At 43.7% G+C, this 19,277-nt stretch overlaps 2 long non-coding RNA genes across 2 annotated transcripts; both read left to right on the top strand.

Moving 5' to 3' along the window:
• The first annotated feature begins 449 nt into the window (after window positions 1-449).
• LOC135534402 (uncharacterized) lies at window positions 450-13,365 on the top strand. The gene is made up of 3 exons (XR_010454683.1): window positions 450-599; window positions 11,849-11,866; window positions 13,277-13,365. It is a non-coding gene; the product is annotated as an uncharacterized LOC135534402 (long non-coding RNA).
• A 1,071-nt stretch (window positions 13,366-14,436) lies between these two features.
• On the top strand, window positions 14,437-17,082 carry LOC135534403 (uncharacterized). The gene is made up of 3 exons (XR_010454684.1): window positions 14,437-14,490; window positions 16,036-16,105; window positions 16,818-17,082. It is a non-coding gene; the product is annotated as an uncharacterized LOC135534403 (long non-coding RNA).
• The last annotated feature ends 2,195 nt before the right edge of the window (window positions 17,083-19,277 follow it).

The raw sequence follows: 19,277 nt of genomic DNA, 5'->3' as shown, positions 1-19,277 counted from the left end.
GACCTGTTCTCTCAAAGACCTGTTCTCTCAAAGACCTGTTCTCTCAAAGACCTGTTCTCTCAGACAGCTACAAATAAGCCAAAGTGCCTTTTCAAGATGTTTCTTTTGACACACATTTTATGACGTAACAAAATGTTTTAAACCTTAATTTTATGCATTATTTGTTTTATTAGACAAAGCCTATTGAGAACTACAGATTATAACCTAAACCTACTTTTGTGATGAAATGTAAGACATCATTTCAATCCTTTTATGCAGCTTTTTGTTACTTATAGTTGTGTGTCATCTTCACCAAAGATATATATGTTAATTAATAAATGGCATTGTTTTCCCAGTCTCTTGAGCTTTCTGTTTGATTTGGTACTCGTTTCTTTTACTTGGGACAGTCCATGAGCCCCTCCCTGGCGGACGTGGTTGGGCTTGCCCAGCGCAGTAACATTGACGGTACGGAACGTGCGCTACTGCTCGGCTGAACCACCACCGTGCACCGTTTAACGTTACACCCCCCCCACCCTGTTCTGAGATTTATACGATTCAATAGTAAACGGGAAGTCTGGCACGTTACTAGGAAAAACATCAAAGCAGGTGTCTTCAAAGTGGTGAGTGTTACCATCATTGAACGGTTTCTACAGGAAATCTAGTCAGAGAGAGTGCATCTTTTCACGCATGGTGAAGGCAGAGGATTTGATTCACGGTTTGCCGTAGCTCATATCCGTCAGAAGGATAACATACAGTAGGATTGCAAAACATTTTCAACATTGGTTCTGTAATCGTTACAATGTTAGAAGTTATTCATTTCGGTCCACCACAATTCATAATCTGCCATGTCAACTAGGATATGCATGTGCAATAAGCCAGACGGGAACCGTTTACGCGACAGTTCCAGAATGCAGTAACATAGTGGTCTCGTCCCAGTTTATTATGAACTTTGGCAACGCAGGATGATTTAAATTCAACTGTAGAAAAGCATGACAATTCTCACAGATAATATTTCACTAAGTTGAAACAAAATAATACCCACGTATTACAAGTCAATCCGTCATTGTTTATTTCAAATACTAGGCCTACGTATGTAATGTTGCTCTGGGGGGGGCGCGCGTCTCTTTATTTTGGTTATATACCTGACACCTGACTGAGGGACCCACAGCTCTCTGAGTAGCCCACTGGGATATAAGGGTCATAGTTGTACGGGTGAGAGGCTGATGTCATAGTTGTTTTGGGGCATTGTTGAAGTAGAGTCCGGGACCAGGAAGGAAGCTTCATGGATGACATCATTCCAGGACCGCCTGAATCAGCTGTTCTCTGAGAAAACTCTGTTCATCAAATAACCCGAGAGCCTCACAAGCTCATCTGGTCTGCTGGCAAGAGGGACATTCCTGCGCCAACGCACACACACTGGACAGAGGGCAAAGGGGTGTTCCTGCCCCGAGGATGCTTCTTTTACACACACAAAAACAACGCTAGTGCTGAGTGAGTAGTGCTTTTTGAGGTCGGTTCAATTTCGGTTCGATTGTAAAACTAAAAAATCACGGTTTTCGATTTTGGTTTCGACACAGACATTTAATACACTATGCATTATGATGGTTGAATGCTGTAACAACAGAATAAAACAATGAATAACAGGCCTATGACAGCTGATCACTTATTAACCATCAATTATTAACATTACAATACTTTAATAAACTATTTAAGTTGTTTATATTAGTTTTATTTTATTACTATTATTTAATTCTAAGTAATATCTCTATAGAGCTGCTGCTGTCTGACAAAATCACTATTTAGTAGTTCTTCAAAGTAAATAAGACATACTACTATGACAGCCGAATACCAACTATCAATCACTGAGATCATGTATTTCCAGCGTCGCGTAGCAACTGCTTTCTATCCCTCCCCGTGGCGCGTTGTCTTCACGGAGGGTTTCCGCCACTTCACGATTCGCCAAAGTGCGGGAGGACGGCGCGAATCCTGCTAGCGGAGCGAGAGAAAAAAATGTTCCGCTCTCCTCTACTTTATGCAAATTATACGCGGCCACCGCTGCCGTTAACCAATCAGGTGAGGAGCTACAAAATGTCCCGTTCATTAAACAAAGTTCCGCCTGTCATTAGTTCCGGGAAAGCGCAAACAAAGAATATGGAGGACAGCCAATCCTCGGTCTGTCTGTTTTACCAATTCTATATGGTTTTGCTTTGCTAGAATACAGAGACAAAATCATAAAGTCAGTGGCATGGAGGAGAATTGCATATATTTTTGGTGATGATGGGTGAAGAGAGATTTGCACAACAATGTTTGCCTGTCCTGCAAGCAACCTAAAACCTCAGAACTGTGATCAAAGCCACCATTTGTAAATGTGTTTAAATTTCCACACCAAATGTTAGAAATCACCAGTAACACACATAACATTGTACACAATACACTAAGCATGGATTTCCCATGCAATATGATACCAATTGGATTATAGCATTTTAACATAATGAATATCATATAGTATAGTTCATGGCTCTTTCATTATACTGGTGTCATGGCATTGATGGATAAAGCTCACTTCCTATAAGATGCAAAGGCCAAGACGCATATCAGTGGGTACGTACTTGTGGTAAAGGACATTGTGGCTTTGACTTGCAAACATTCACATCTCCTTCCATGCCACTGACCTTCTCATTTTGTCTCTTATTCTCGGCAAATAAACAAGGTGGAGTTAAAACACATTATTTTACTTTTTGATATGTTTAATTAGCCTACAAATTGCCAGCTCCTTATTTTCATGTACACTACCCTGCAACTAGCAGCATACCACCCTGCAACCAGCAGCATACCACCCTGCAACCAGCAGCATACCACCCTGCATCCAGCAGCATACCACCCTGCATACCACCCTGTAACCAGCAGCATACCACCCTGCAACCAGCAGCATACCACCCTGTAACCAGCAGCATACCACCCTGCAACCAGCAGCATTACCACCCTGCATACCAGCAGCATACCACCCTGCAACCAGCAGCATACCACCCTGCAACCAGCAGCATACCACCCTGCAACCAGCAGCATACCACCCTGCAACCAGCAGCATACCACCCTGCATACCACCCTGCAACCAGCAGCATACCACCCTGCAACCAGCAGCATACCACCCTGTAACCAGCAGCATACCACCCTGCAACCAACAGCATAACACCCTGCATACCACCCTGCAACCAGCAGCATACCACCCTGCATCCAGCAGCATACCACCCTGCATACCACCCTGCATACCACCCTGCAACCAGCAGCATACCCCCCTGCATCCAGCAGCATACCACCCTGCAACCAGCAGCATACCACCCTGTAACCAGCAGCATACCACCCTGCAACCAGCAGCATACCACCCTGCAACCAGCAGCATACCACCCTGCAACCAGCAGCATACCACCCTGCATCCCACTGCTGGCTTGCTGCGGAAGCTAAGTAGGGTTGGTCCTGGTCAGTCCCTGGATGGGAGACCAGATGCTGCTGGAAGTGGTGTTGGAGGGCCAGTAGGAGGCACTCTTTCCTCAGGTCTAATATATATATATATATATATATATATATCCCAATGACCCAGGGCAGCGATTGGAGACATTGCCCTGTGTAGGGTGCAGTCTTTCAGGTGGGATGTTAAATGGGTGTCCTGACTCTGTGATCACTAAAGATCCAATGGCGCTTATCATAAGAGTAGGGGTGTTAACCCTGGTGTCCTGACTAAATTCCCAATCTGACCATCACCACCTCATCATCCCAAGCTTCCATTTGGCTCATCCTCCCCTCCTCTGTAGCTATTCCTGTAAATGAGAATGTGTTCTCAGTCAACTTACCTGGTACAATAAGGGTTAAAAAACATTTTTAAAAGGGTTAGATTTTCACCAAACAATTTCATGTCAGAAAAAGCATATATATTATAAATTAAATTAAACTATTTCACAGAAATGTGCATATGAAAACCATAACTGGCACGCAGATCGGTAGAAACGGTAAGACAAATTGGCATTCCACATGAGAAAGGTTGCCGCCGACTCGTGTCGCCTCTTACCGGCTTCAGAGAGTAATGGCAGAATCTGTGAAAACCAGCATGAGCAGGAGGAGAACAGTTGGGTTAGGTTTTTTTCTTCTGGTTATCTAGATCTCTGGCACCCTCTTGAGGCATTTGTCTTATTTCCTCAAACATAAGCTTAAAGCAGCAGACAAGCTCAAGGCTATATAGTTGATTTTGTTAAAACAATTAGGGTGTGTCTATATATGGAAAAATGCATGTTTGAAAAATTTCAACCAATCGATTGGTCAAAAGAACAGACCACTTTCGGCCGACCAATTGGTAGGGGACAGCCCTAAAAGATACCGAGTGCTCCTTTTGTGTGTATTTTACACAGTTATCCCGGAGCTTCACTGTGGTTTCCTGCTGGAGCACACAATATGTGACCGACCACCTCGATTCGGTCTTATGGTGCAAATGATTTTTTTTTTTTTTTTTTTACATTGGATAAAAATAGACACTCAAAGCTAGACAATGGTATCAAACACAGCAGTTGAGGAACAATGGGAAAGTAATTCTGCTTTGAAAGTTAATGAACTAACTCCACTTTTGAGAAAATGACCCTTGAATGTTTTGGTACCTACTGGAGAGCTCTTCTTTGTCAACACCCATTCAGCATCGTTCACACCTTCTTAAGACTTAGCCCCACCCATCTCTTTAAGGATTCACACATGCTATATCAAAGAAAATCTTAAGTTTATTTGTCACATGAAATGGTTATTTGTATAGTAGCAATATCAGAAACAGATAGTGTCCAGATACAAATATTTTATAAATATCGTATCATTATAAGATGACACTTACCAAGACACATGTCTAAATTGATTGGTCATGTGAATGAAAAGCTATAACCACCCCCCAGATACATCTAGCTAGGTGGAAGGGTCACTATTGTCTAGACATGTACACATGTTCATGAAATACTATAGATGGCTGTAATCACCCCCTGACACACCTGGCTAATTTGATGGGTAAGTAATAAGCTGGCCGAAGTGGAGTATTTTGTTTAGACATGTAGCTAGCTAGGTAACTAGGTATCTAGCTAAACAATGAACTTGCATAACCTCAACTCATACTACTACCAATACAAACATTGTCATAACTGTGGTATGAATCTGCAGGTAGCTAAAGTTAACAAACTAGGTTCAATGTTAGCTAGCTAACATTAGGCTATAACTAGCAATGCAAATGGATTTCTGATTCAAATTATATTACTACACAGATCATACACGTAATGTTAGCTAGCGAGCCAGCAAGCTAACGTTTCGCAATAAACATGACTTTCTGACCAAATGATGAAGTTATATCTGTAAAATGTAGCTAGACTCTGACCTGTATACATGGGAGAAACACTTCACACAGTCTGGAACCATTAAACTCTGTTTTGGCACATGAAAGTTCACATATTCCAGAAGGCATTTCTGACAAAAAAATGCATTTTGATTTAAAACAAATACATGTTTGTGTTGAAATGCCTGTGAAGTAGTGACATGCGACATACGCCTAGTTTCCTGAAACGAGTCGCATGTAGTTTGGGCGTGGGACACCTACGGTGAACCCCCTGAGCCTGTAACTGTTATAATGTTGCTCTTCTTTTGGCTTTTGGTTCCACTAGTTAATGAAAACCAGTAACACCTCTCTTTTGGTTCCACAGTTTCACAACTGATAAATTGCACAGTTAAAAAATATATATATATAGTGATTATAATGCAGTAGCTTCTAACAATAACAATCCAGTTCTGTTCTTACTTTACCCCAGAAGTCTTCTAACAATCCAGTTCTGTTCTTACTTTACCCCAGAAGTCTTCGAACAATCCAGTTCTGTTCTTACTTTACCCCAGAAGTCTTCTAACAATCCAGTTCTGTTCTTACTTTACCCCAGAAGTCTTCGAACAATCCAGTTCTGTTCTTACTTTACCCCAGAAGTCTTCTAACAATCCAGTTCCGTTCTTACTTTACCCCAGAAGTCTTCTAACAATCCAGTTCTGTTCTTACTTTACCCCAGAAGTCTTCTAACAATCCAGTTCTGTTCTTACTTTACCCCAGAAGTCTTCTAACAATCCAGTTCTGTTCTTACTTTACCCCAGAAGTCTTCTAACAATCCAGTTCTGTTCTTACTTTACCCCAGAAGTCTTCTAACAATCCAGTTCTGTTCTTACTTTACCCCAGAAGTCTTCTAACAATCCAGTTCTGTTCTTACTTTACCCCAGAAGTCTTCTAACAATCCAGTTCTGTTCTTACTTTACCCCAGAAGTCTTTTACATTGTGTTTTATACCCCTTAGTTGCCAAGAACATGCCTCCTTTGACTACAGCCACACAAGACATCCTCCCTCTTACACGTGACATTTAAGCAAAGTTCCATAACACATTGTCTCATTTAGATGTCTACACAGAGTCAGGTAACACATTGGTTCTTTCATAGGTGACAAAAATCTGTGGTGCCATCTGCTTCATGGCCTGAGTGTCATCAGGCAACTCGACCAACTTCATCCCAGGGCCGAGACGGGGGTGTCTCCATATAAGATCAACCTCCACCCTCCTGTCTTTGTTCTGCTGCTCCACAGCTGTTTATGGTCATTGTAGTTAATTACCACATTTTCTGCACTAATCCATGTAGAATATTGGCCTGTTGGAAACTACAACTCCCTACTACATCGCACAATTCAGGTTTGATCTGATTTATCTCTAGAGAAACTACAACTCCCTACTACACCAGGTTTGATCTGATTTATCTCTAGAGAAACTACAACTCCCTACTACGTCAGGTTTGATCTGATTTATCCCTAGAGAAACTACAACTCCCTACTACATCAGGTTTGATCTGATTTATCTCTAGAGAAACTACAACTCCCTACTACATCAGGTTTGATCTGATTTATCCCAAGAGAAACTACAACTCCCTACTACGTCAGGTTTAATCTGATTTATCTCTAGAGTACAACTCCCTACTACATCAGGTTTGATCTGATTTATCTCTAGAGAAACTACAACTCCCTACTACATCAGGTTTGATCTGATTTATCTCTAGAGAAACTACAACTCCCTACTCCATCAGGTTTGATCTGATTTATCTCTAGAGAAACTACAACTCCCTACTACATCAGGTTTGATCTGATTTATCCCTAGAGAAACTACAACTCCCTACTACATCAGGTTTGATCTGATTTATCCCAAGAGAAACTACAACTCCCTACTACGTCAGGTTTAATCTGATTTATCTCTAGAGTACAACTCCCTACTACATCAGGTTTGATCTGATTTATCTCTAGAGAAACTACAACTCCCTACTACATCAGGTTTGATCTGATTTATCTCTAGAGAAACTACAACTCCCTACTCCATCAGGTTTGATCTGATTTATCTCTAGAGAAACTACAACTCCCTACTACATCAGGTTTGATCTGATTTATCCCTAGAGAAACTACAACTCCCTACTACATCAGGTTTGATCTGATTTATCTCTAGAGAAACTACAACTCCCTACTACATCAGGTTTGATCTGATTTATCCCAAGAGAAACTACAACTCCCTACTACATCAGGTTTAATCTGATTTATCTCTAGAGAAACTACAACTCCCTACTACATCAGGTTTGATCTGATTTATCTCTAGAGAAACTACAACTCCCTACTACATCAGGTTTGATCTGATTTATCCCTAGAGAAACTACAACTCCCTGCTACATCAGGTTTGATCTGATTTATCTCTAGAGAAACTACAACTCCCTACTACATCAGGTTTGATCTGATTTATCCCTAGAGAAACTACAACTCCCTACTGCATCAGGTTTGATCTGATTTATCCCTAGAGAAACTACAACTCCCTACTACATCAGGTTCTACTAAGCTATATGGAATGTTCTTATAACTGAGTGATAAAAGAAAGATCAGGAACATCTAAAAAATTCTTCTTCATATTAGTTAGATGACCAAACTGTGCGGTCGCTATAGACGAGTCTGTCTGTCTCCCCCCCCACACACACACGTCGTCTAATGTTTATTACATTTGCTATTCAAGGTCAAACCACAAGAAACACTTCTGTCTCCTTAAATGGAGAGAACTAGAGAGAGAGAGAAATACAATCTGTATTGTTCTTCTTCCATGCTGTTCACCCACACAGAATGAGGACTTCACATTACCTAACACAGTACAGATGTCCTGATGAAACTTTCTCTAGTACTCTGGGACATCCCTTGGCCATGGTGCCAGACCTTGTTCAGAGAGGGGGAGAGAGCACATGTGAGAGAGGGAGAGACGACATGTGAGAGAGGAGGGAGAACATGTGAGAGAGAGGGAGAGAGAGAGGGAGGGCGAGGGAGGGAGGGGGAGAGAGAACATGTGAGAGAGAGGAGGGAGAGAGAACATGAGAGAGGAGAGAGAACATGTGAGAGAGAGGGGAGAGAGAGAGGGAACATGAGAGAGAGGAGAGTGAGGGAGGGAGAGAGAGGATGTGAGAGGAGAGAGAGAACATGAGAGAGAGAGGGAGAGTGAGAGAGAGGGAGAAAGAACATGTGAGAGACGAGGGAGAGAGGGAGAGAACATGAGAGAGAACATGTGAGAGAGAGGGAGAGCGAGAGTCGGAGGGGAGAGAGAAGAACATGGGAGGAGAGAGGAGGGAGAGAGAGATCATGTGAGGGAGAGAGGGGAGAGAGAACATGAGGGAGGGGGAGAGAGGGAGAGAGAGAGAGAACATGTGAGGGAGAGGGAGAGAGAACATGTGAGGGAGAGAGAGAACATGTGAGGGAGAGCGAGAACATGTGAGAGAGCGGGAGAGAGAGAACATGTGAGGGAGAGGGGGAGAGAGAAGCCTATTCTGAGGGGAGAGAGAGAACAGGAGAGAGAGAAAGAGAGAGAAGCCTATTCTGAGGGTAGAGAGAAGCCTATTCTGAGGGTAGAGAGAAGCCTATTCTGAGGGGAGAGAGAAGCCTATTCTGAGGGTAGAGAGAAGCCTATTCTGAGGGGAGAGAGAAGCCTATTCTGAGGGTAGAGAGAAGCCTATTCTGAGGGGAGAGAGAAGCCTATTCTGAGGGTAGAGAGAAGCCTATTCTGAGGGTAGAGAGAGAGAAAGAGAGAGAAGCCTATTCTGAGGGGAGAGAGGAGCCTATTCTGAGGGTAGAGAGAGAGAAGCCTATTCTGAGGGGAGAGAGAAGCCTATTCTGAGGGGAGAGAGAGAACATGAGAGAGAGAAAGAGAGAGAAGCCTATTCTGAGGGGAGAGAGAAGCCTATTCTGAGGGTAGAGAGAAGCCTATTCTGAGGGTAGAGAGAGAACATGAGAGAGAGAAAGAGAGAGAAGCCTGAGGGGAGAGAGAAGCCTCTGAGGGGAGAGAGAAGCCCTATTCTGAGGAGAGAGAAGCCTATTCTGAGGGTAGAGAGAAGCCTATTCTGAGGGTAGAGAGAGAAAGCCTATTCTGAGGGTAGAGAGAAGCCTATTCTGAGGGTAGAGAGAAGAGAGAGAGAGAAGCCTATTCTGAGGGAGAGAGAGAGAGAACCATTCTGAGGGAGAGAAGCCTATTCTGAGGGAGAGAGAGAGCCTATTCTGAGGGGAGAGAGAAGCCTATTCTGAGGGGAGAGAGAGAAGCCTATTCTGAGGGAGAGAGCCTATTCTGAGGGTAGAGAGAGAAAGCCTATTCTGAGGGAGAGAGAGAGAAGCCTATTCTGAGGGAGAGAGAAGCCTATTCTGAGGGTAGGAGAGAGAAGAATTCTGAGGGGAGAGAGAAGACTATTCTGAGAGAGAGAAGCCTATTCTGAGGGGAGAGAGAAGCCTATTCTGAGGGGAGAGAGAGAGAAGCCTATTCTGAGGGGAGAGAGAAGACTATTCTGAGGGTAGAGAGAGAGAAGCCTATTCTGAGGGGAGAGAGAGAGAAAGAGAGAGAAGCCTATTCTGAGGGGAGAGAGAAGCCTATTCTGAGGGTAGAGAGAGAGAAAGAGAGAGAAGCCTATTCTGAGGGGAGAGAGAAGCCTATTCTGAGGGGAGAGAGAAGCCTATTCTGAGGGTAGAGAGAAGCCTATTCTGAGGGTAGAGAGAAGCCTATTCTGAGGGGAGAGAGAAGCCTATTCTGAGGGTAGAGAGAAGCCTATTCTGAGGGTAGAGAGAAGCCTATTCTGAGGGTAGAGAGAAGCCTATTCTGAGGGGAGAGAGAGAGAAGCCTATTCTGAGGGTAGAGAGAAGCCTATTCTGAGGGTAGAGAGAGCCTATTCTGAGGGTAGAGAGAAGCCTATTCTGAGGGTAGAGAGAAGCCTATTCTGAGGGTAGAGAGAAGCCTATTCTGAGGGTAGAGAGAGAGAAGCCTATTCTGAGGGTAGAGAGAAGCCTATTCTGAGGGTAGAGAGAAGCCTATTCTGAGGGTAGAGAGAAGCCTATTCTGAGGGTAGAGAGAGAAGCCTATTCTGAGGGGAGAGAAGCCTATTCTGAGGGTAGAGAGAAGCCTATTCTGAGGGTAGAGAGAGAGAAGCCTATTCTGAGGGTAGAGAGAAGCCTAGAGGGTAGAGAGAAGCCTATTCTGAGGGTAGAGAGAGAAGCCTATTCTGAGGGTAGAGAGAAGCCTATTCTGAGGGTAGAGAGAAGCCTATTCTGAGGGTAGAGAGAAGCCTATTCTGAGGGTAGAGAGAAAGCCTATTCTGAGGGTAGAGAGAAGCCTATTCTGAGGGAGAGAGAAAGCCTATTCTGAGGGAGAGAGAAGCCTATTCTGAGGGAAGAGAGAAGCCTATTCTGGGGGAGAGAGAAGCCTATTCTGAGGGGAGAGAGAAGCCTATTCTGAGGGTAGAGAGAAGCCTATTCTGAGGGTAGAGAGAAGCCTATTCTGAGGGGAGAGAGAAGCCTATTCTGAGGGGAGAGAGAAGCCTATTCTGAGGGGAGAGAGAAGCCTATTCTGAGGGGAGAGAGAAGCCTATTCTGGGGGGAGAGAGAAGCCTATTCTGAGGGGGAGAGAGAAGCCTATTCTGAGGGGAGAGAGAAGCCTATTCTGAGGGGAGAGAGAAGCCTATTCTGAGGGTAGAGAGGAGCCTATTCTGAGGGGAGAGAAGCCTATTCTGAGGGGAGAGAGAAGCCTATTCTGAGGGGAGAGAGAAGCCTATTCTGAGGGGAGAGAGGAGCCTATTCTGAGGGGAGAGAGAGAGAAGCCTATTCTGAGGGTAGAGAGAAGCCTATTCTGAGGGGAGAGAGAAGCCTATTCTGAGGGTAGAGAGAAGCCTATTCTGAGGGTAGAGAGAAGCCTATTCTGAGGGTAGAGAGAAGCCTATTCTGAGGGGAGAGAGAAGCCTATTCTGAGGGGAGAGAGAGAAAGAGAGAGAAGCCTATTCTGAGGGTAGAGAGAAGCCTATTCTGAGGGTAGAGAGAAGCCTATTCTGAGGGTAGAGAGAAGCCTATTCTGAGGGTAGAGAGAAGCCTATTCTGAGGGGAGAGAGAAGCCTATTCTGAGGGGAGAGAGAAGCCTATTCTGAGGGGAGAGAGAAGCCTATTCTGAGGGGAGAGAGAACAGCATCAAATATTTATCCACACTACCAACAATCACTCTGCGTATTTATCTTTGATTGTCAGCGTGGATGACATGTTTTGGGGGATGACATGTTTTGGGGGATGACATGTTTTGGGGGGATGACATGTTTTGGGGGGATGACATGTTTTAGGGGGATGACATGTTTTGGGGGGATGACATGTTTTGGTCTAAGGAGTTATTTTTCACGGTGCTGCGCTGAAAGTTCTGAATGTGATATAGCCTTAACACTGTTTCTAAAGTGCATACTGTGTGACTTTGGGTTATTGGTTACATACTGTACATTCTTCTTTTCTCCTATTTCTCTGCAGCCTGCTCATAGACTCAAGGTATCAGATTTTCATCTCTCTTTGTGTCTTTTGGGGGGGCTTGTTAGAGGTGCTAGAGATTACTGTCCCTGTCTCCCCTTTCCACCCTAACCTCTCTTCCGTACCTCAGTTTTTGGTCTTGTATGCTTCTCTGATCAGTCTGTTCCACTATGCTTGTTAAATTTTTTCTTGCTTCATTTTCTTAAAATTTCTCTGTAATCCTAATTCTACCGTAATCATTTTCTATAATCCTAATTCTACCGTAATCATTTTCTATAATCCTAATTCTACCAAAATCATTTTCTATAATCCTAATTCTACCATAATCATTTTCTATAATCCTAATTCTACCGTAATCATTTTCTATAATCCTAATTCTACCAAAATCATTTTCTATAATCCTAATTCTACCATAATCATTTTCTGTAATCATAATTCTACCATAATCATTTTCTGTAATCATAATTCTACCATAATCATTTTCTATAATCCTATTTCTACCATAATCATTTTCTGTAATCCAAAATGTTTTCTATATCACTATTACATGTATTTATCAGAATCTCAATACACTAAATTATACTATAATAACTTTGGAAAAGACTCTCAGAAGAAATACATTAGGGATACAGAGTAAAAGCCTGAGACTAATAGCTAAATTATTACCCAACAATGAGTCAGTGTTCAGAAGTGTGTTCAGTGGGAACTGTTACAGTGTTCGATGACTCACTAAAGTAGGAGACATTTCTGAACAACACTCTGACTCACTGCCGGTGAGAAAGGCCAGAGTAGTCGATGATAGATCCACCCCAGAAAGATAAACCTGGAGAATGTATCACAAGGTTATATTACAGGTCACAGGACCAGAGGTTCATTGGTAGAAAAACAGTCACAATACACAGAAAAACGAGTAAAACAACCAACAATCAACAAAGCCGGAATAGAATTGATGGTTGCTATGCTGTGGGCTGTGTGTCCATGCCATGAGCTTAGCTTGCTGCTATTTATACCCTCTACCCTGTGCCTGTCCCAGACCCGGATTCAAACACTATTCAAATGGTTGAAATACTTTGATCTTTTTGCTTTGGCCTGCCTCGAGTGCCAGGTGGATGAGGTTTGCAGTTGTACACCTACTTCGTTGGTTGCATTGCAACAGACGAGCTCAATCAACCACGTCTATAAACTATTTGAAATGACTTTGAATAGTTTTTGAACCCAGGTGTGGCCTGCAGCACCCACCCAGTTCTGTATTTATATCCCTGGTTCCAGTAGGTCAGGAAAGATCTCCACTCTCATAGACAGTAGAGCAGGCTATTGGGTCCATTGCTACAGGCCAATCAAGCCCGGGCTAAGGACCCTGTAAATGATTTGCCTGTGTAGCACCCACCCAGGCCACTGACTGTATTTCCTGTATATCGTGTGCTGTGTCAGCATGTCAGGGGGAATCTCTGCTAGCATAGCCACCAGCAGGCTACGAGCCGAGGGAATGGGCTCCAAAGACCACGCCGTACCCTTCCTTAACCAGGTCAGTTTGTTTCTGATGGTTTTGAAACTTTGGATGTATTCTCATTCCCTATGTAGTGCACTACTTTAGACCAGGACCCTATGGAACCGTATTCCCTATGTAGGGGACTACTATAGACCAGGGCCCTATTCCCTATATAGTGCACTACTTTAGACCAGAGCCCTATTCCCTATATAGTGCACTACTTTAGACCAGGGCCCTATTCCCTATGTAGTGCACTACTTTAGACCAGGGCCCTATTCCCTATGTAGTGGACTACTATAGACCAGGGCCCTATTCCCTATGTAGTGCACTACTTTAGACCAGGACCCTATGGCACCCTATTCCCTATGTAGTGGACTACTATAGACCAGAGCCCTATTCCCTATATAGTGCACTACTTTAGACCAGGGCCCTATTCCCTATGTAGTGGACTACTATAGACCAGGGCCCTATTCCCTATGTAGTGCACTACTTTAGACCAGGGCCCTATTCCCTATGTAGTGCACTACTTTAGACCAGAGCCCTATTCCCTATATAGTGCACTACTTTAGACCAGAGCCCTATTCCCTATATAGTGCACTACTATAGACCAGAGCCCTATTCCCTATGTAGTGCACAACTTTAGACCAGAGCCCTATTCCCTATGTAGTGCACTACTTTAGACCAGGGACCTATTCCCTATGTAGTGCACTACTTTAGGCCAGGGCCCTATAGAACCCTATTCCCTATATAGTGCACTACTTTAGACCAGGGCCCTATCCCCTATATAGTGCACTACTTTAGACCAGAGCCTATTTGTGCCACACAGCCTCTTGTCTTTTATCATTAGATGTTATTTGTTTCATCATCCAGGACCACTTTGGAGAAGAAAAAAAATAAAAAAATCAATAATTCAAGATTGATTTAATGCTTTTGACATCAAATGCACATCTTGTTGCTCTAACTGTTGATTGTATCTGTTATTTGAAATGATTTGAATTGACTTCCACCAGGACTATGAGGCTCTGAGGCAGGAGTGTCTGGAGGCGGGTGTCTGTTCCAGGACCCCTCCTTCCTAGCCGAACCTCCTCTCTGGGCTTCAAGGGAACTGGCCCCCTACTCTGCCAAGACCAGGGACGTGGAATGGATGAGACCCACGGTGAGAGAGAGGGGGGGGTCTATGTGTCTTAGTTAAATACTAACACGTAGTGTAGGGCAGTTCATTAAGAATGTGTCATTGGTTTGAGAGCTGATGTCAAGGTCAGTTATAGAGTCAGTTATAAGGGACAGTGTGTATACTACACACACAGATCACATCGATCCAACGAGGTTGACCACCAGTGTTGTTGTTTACGCCATGGACCCACAATGCACTGCAGGACCGTTGCATTCCTACTTCCTTGTCTATAAAGCAGCATGCCTGTCCCTGTCACGTTCTGCCACTGCAGCTGCTGCTGTGGCTGGCATGTGTTGCAGTATGGGGACAAGAAGAAACAGACACTCAGGTTGATCAGTGTCGTATGACCTGTGTTGGTGTATATTGCAGTTATATTGCCAATCTAGACTATATTATGGCTGTCACACCTTCAGCTGCCACGACTGGCCTGTGTGGCAGACTGGCAGGGGGACAAGTAGAGACAGGAAAGGAACATCTCAGGTCTAGAGACAGGAACAGGAAGGAACCTCTCAGTCAGTCCAGTAGAAAACAGGAACAGGAAGAGACAGGAACAGGAAGGAACCTCTCAGTCAGTTAGAGAACAGGAACAGTCAGTCCAGTAGAAACAGAACAGGAAGGAACTCTCAGTTAGTCCAAGAGACAGGAACAGGAAGGAACTCTCAGTCAGTCCAGTAGAGACAGGAACAGGAAGGAACCTCTCAGTCAGTCCAGTAGAGACAGGAACAGGAAGGAACCTCTCAGTCAGTCCAGTAGAGACAGGAACAGGAAGGAACCTCTCAGTCAGTCCAGTAGAGACAGGAACAGGAAGGAACCTCTCAGTCAGTCCAGTAGAAACAGGAACAGGAAGGAACCTCTCAGTCGGTCCAGTAGAGACAGGAACAGGAAGGAACCTCTCAGTTAGTCCGGTAGAGACAGGAACAGGAAGGAACCTCTCAGTCAGTCCAGTAGAGACAGGAACAGGAAGGAACCTCTCCAGTCAGTCAGTCCAGTAGAGACAGGAACAGGAAGGAACCTCTCAGTTAGTCCAGTAGAGACAGGAACAGGAAGGAACCTCTCAGTCAGTCCAGTAGAGACAGAACAGGAAGGAACCTCTCAGTTAGTCCAGTAGAGACAGGAACAGGAGTCAGTCCAGTAGAGACAGGAACAGGAAGGAATCTCTCAGTCAGTCCAGTAGAGACAGGAACAGGAAGGAACCTCTCAGTCAGTCAGTCCAGTAGAGACAGGAACAGGAAGGAACATGGGTGAGATCAGTGCAGCTTTTGACCAGTCTTCCTCTGACCACTTCCTAGTTGTGCCACTAGTTTACCTCAGTTGCATATGTTCTAGAATTTCTCAAGAGCCAGATATGCTCAGCTGTCAGAAAAACTAGAAGCATCAGTAACAGAAATAGGAATGCTGTAAATGGACTTCCAGGTGAATTTAATTGTTGAATTGTTAGAAGATCAATAGGACAAATACAGTCCCTCTCACCTCCAGTCAGTTTGTTTTACCAGAGTCTAATCCAGTCCTCCCTTTCCTTCGCTCCAGGAGCTGACAGATGACCCTCAGTTCATCCTGGGAGGAGCTACCAGAACAGACATCTGCCAGGGAGCACTGGGTGAGTTCTGCGTAAACAGATACCAGAAGTCTTTAAAAAAAGGACCTGTTTTTGAAACAATTCTAGTACTATCTGAAAGGCTCTTATCCCGAGCGACTTACAGTCAGTGCATTCAATGTGAGGTAGCTAGGTAAGACAACCGCCTTCCTTCTCTCCTCTCTCTGGTATTTACAACCAGGATGTACTGATAGTGGTATTTACAAACAGGATGTACTGATAGTGCCCACACATCTATATCATGTTGCCTCCACCTTACTCAAGATTTACAACATGCTTTCACTGCAGTCATCAATGTGAAGTCTGTTTATTTCACCTCCAATCAGCTGTAGTAGTAGCTGGTTCAGGAAATCAAACAAGTCTCCCCTTTCATAGGTTCAGTACAGAATGTGAGTGTGGAAAATCCCTATTTGGTAGAACAGAGTTGGACTGTGGGGCAGGACAGTACACACTGGGTTGGCTCAGGTCCAGGGCCGCTGGGCCTTCCTTCCTAGTGGAACGAACATCATGCCCTGGACCAGAACTGGGTTGGCCCTGGCGGACATCACAAGCACAGCCTGGTACACACTCCACCTGCTGGCCATTCTAGTTAAAACGATTGCAACCATTTTTCCCTCTCTCTGTCTTTCTGTCTCTCTCTCCCTCCCTCCCTCGCTCCACCCTCCTCCCACCTGCCCCGCCCTCCCTGCTCTCTCCCTCCTCCCTCCCCCATCAGGTGATTGCTGGCTCCTAGCAGCCATAGCCTCTCTCACCCTCAATGAGAGGCTGCTCCACCGCGTGGTCCCTCATGGTCAGTCCTTCCAAGAGGACTACGCCGGGATCTTCCACTTTCAGGTACACACACACACACACACACACACACACATCTCCCTCCTGTCAGGTTACACACACACACACATCTCCCTCCTGTCAGGTTACACACACACATCTCCCTCCTGTCAGGTTACACACACACACATCTCCCTCCTGTCAGGTTACACACACACACATCTCCCTCCTGTCAGGTTACACACACACACATCTCCCTCCTGTCAGGTTACACACACACACATCTCCCTCCTGTCAGGTTACACACACACATCTCCCTCCTGTCAGGTTACACACACACACACACATCTCCCTCCTGTCAGGTTACACACACACACATCTCCCTCCTGTCAGGTTACACACACACATCTCCCTCCTGTCAGGTTACACACACACACACACATCTCCCTCCTGTCAGGTTACACACACACACACACATCTCCCTCCTGTCAGGTTACACACACACACAACTACATTACATATTACACATTACATATTACACATTACATTACATTACACATTACATTACATTACACTACACTACACATTACATTACACATTACACTACTCTACACTACATTACACATTACACTACTCTACACTACATTACACATTACATTACGACTTTGGCGATGTCATTTACAAAATAGCCTCCAATACCCTACTCAACAAATTGGATGCAGTCTATCACAGTGCAATCCGTTTTGTCACCAAAGCCCCATATACTACCCACCATTGCGACCTGTACGCTCTCGTTGGCTGGCCCTCGCTTCATACTCGTCGCCAAACCCACTGGCTCCAGGTCATCTACAAGGCCCTGCTAGGTAAAGTCCCCCCTTTTCTCAGCTCGCTGGTCACCATAGCATCTCCCACCTGTAGCACACACTCCAGCAGGTATATCTCTCTAGTCACCCCCAAAACCAATTATTTCTTTGGCCGCCTCTCCTTCCAGTTCTCTGCTGCCAATGACTGGAGACGAACTACAAAAATCTCTGAAACTGGAAACACTTATCTCCCTCACTAGCTTTAAGCACCAACTGTCAGAGCAGCTCACAGATTACTGCACCTGTACATAGCCCACCTATATTTTAGCCCAAACAACTACCTCTTTCCCTACTGTATTTAATTTATTTATTTTGCTCCTTTGCACCCCATTATTTTTATTTCTACTTTGCACATTCTTCCATTGCAAATCTACCATTCGTGTTTTACCTGCTATGTTGTATTTACTTTGCCACCATGGCCTTTTTTTGCCTTTACCTCCCTTATCTCACCTCATTTGCTCACATCGTATATAGACTTGTTTATACTGTATTATTGACTGTATGTTTGTTTTACTCCATGTGTAACTCTGTGTCGTTGTATGTGTCCAACTGCTTTGCTTTATCTTGGCCAGGTCGCAATTGTAAATGAGAACTTGTTCTCAACTTGCCTACCTGGTTAAATAAAGGTGAAATAAAAATAAATTAAAAATAAACATTACATTACACAGTACATTACACATTACATTACACTACATACACTACATTACACATTACATTACACTACATTACACTACATTACACATTACATTACACTACACATTACATTACACATTACATTACAGTACACATTACATTACATTACATTACACATTACATTACACATTACACTACATTACATTACACTACATTACATTACACATTACATTACATTACTCTACACGACATTACATTACACATTACATTACATTACTCTACACTACATTACACTACATTACATTACACATTACATTACACTACTCTACTCTACATTACATTACTCTACACTACATTACATTACACATTACATTACACATTACATTACATTCAATAACCTTTATTATTCCCTTGTTTGCTGAAATGATCGACCCATAATGGACCTTCTTTGAGTCTGTTTAAAAAAATGTATTTATCCAGGAAAAGCCCATTGAGACCCAGAGTCTCTTTTTCAAGGGAGACCTGACCAAGAAGGCAGCAACAATCAATACAATACAGAATTAAAACATACAACAATCAATACATCACATCATTAAAACATACAACAATCAATACATTACAGAATTAAAACATACAACAATCAATACATCACATCATTAAAACATACAACCATCAATACATTACAGAATTAAAGCATACAATACAGCATGATCCAACAAATGAATTCAATGGCACTAACATATCTAGATGAAGCAGGGATTCTAGACTATTCCAATCAGAGGAACTAACACATCTAGATGAAGCAGGGATTCTAGACTTTTCCATTCAGTAGCACTAACATAACTAGATGAAGCAGGGATTCTAGACTATTCCATTCAGTAGCACTAACACATCTAGATGAAGCAGGGATT

The sequence above is a fragment of the Oncorhynchus masou genome, unplaced genomic scaffold, assembly GCF_036934945.1.
Source record: "Oncorhynchus masou masou isolate Uvic2021 unplaced genomic scaffold, UVic_Omas_1.1 unplaced_scaffold_3358, whole genome shotgun sequence".
Classification (NCBI taxonomy): Eukaryota; Metazoa; Chordata; class Actinopteri; order Salmoniformes; family Salmonidae; genus Oncorhynchus; species Oncorhynchus masou.
Note: the sequence above shows the minus strand (reverse complement) of the source record. Positions and strands in the feature narration are given on the sequence as shown.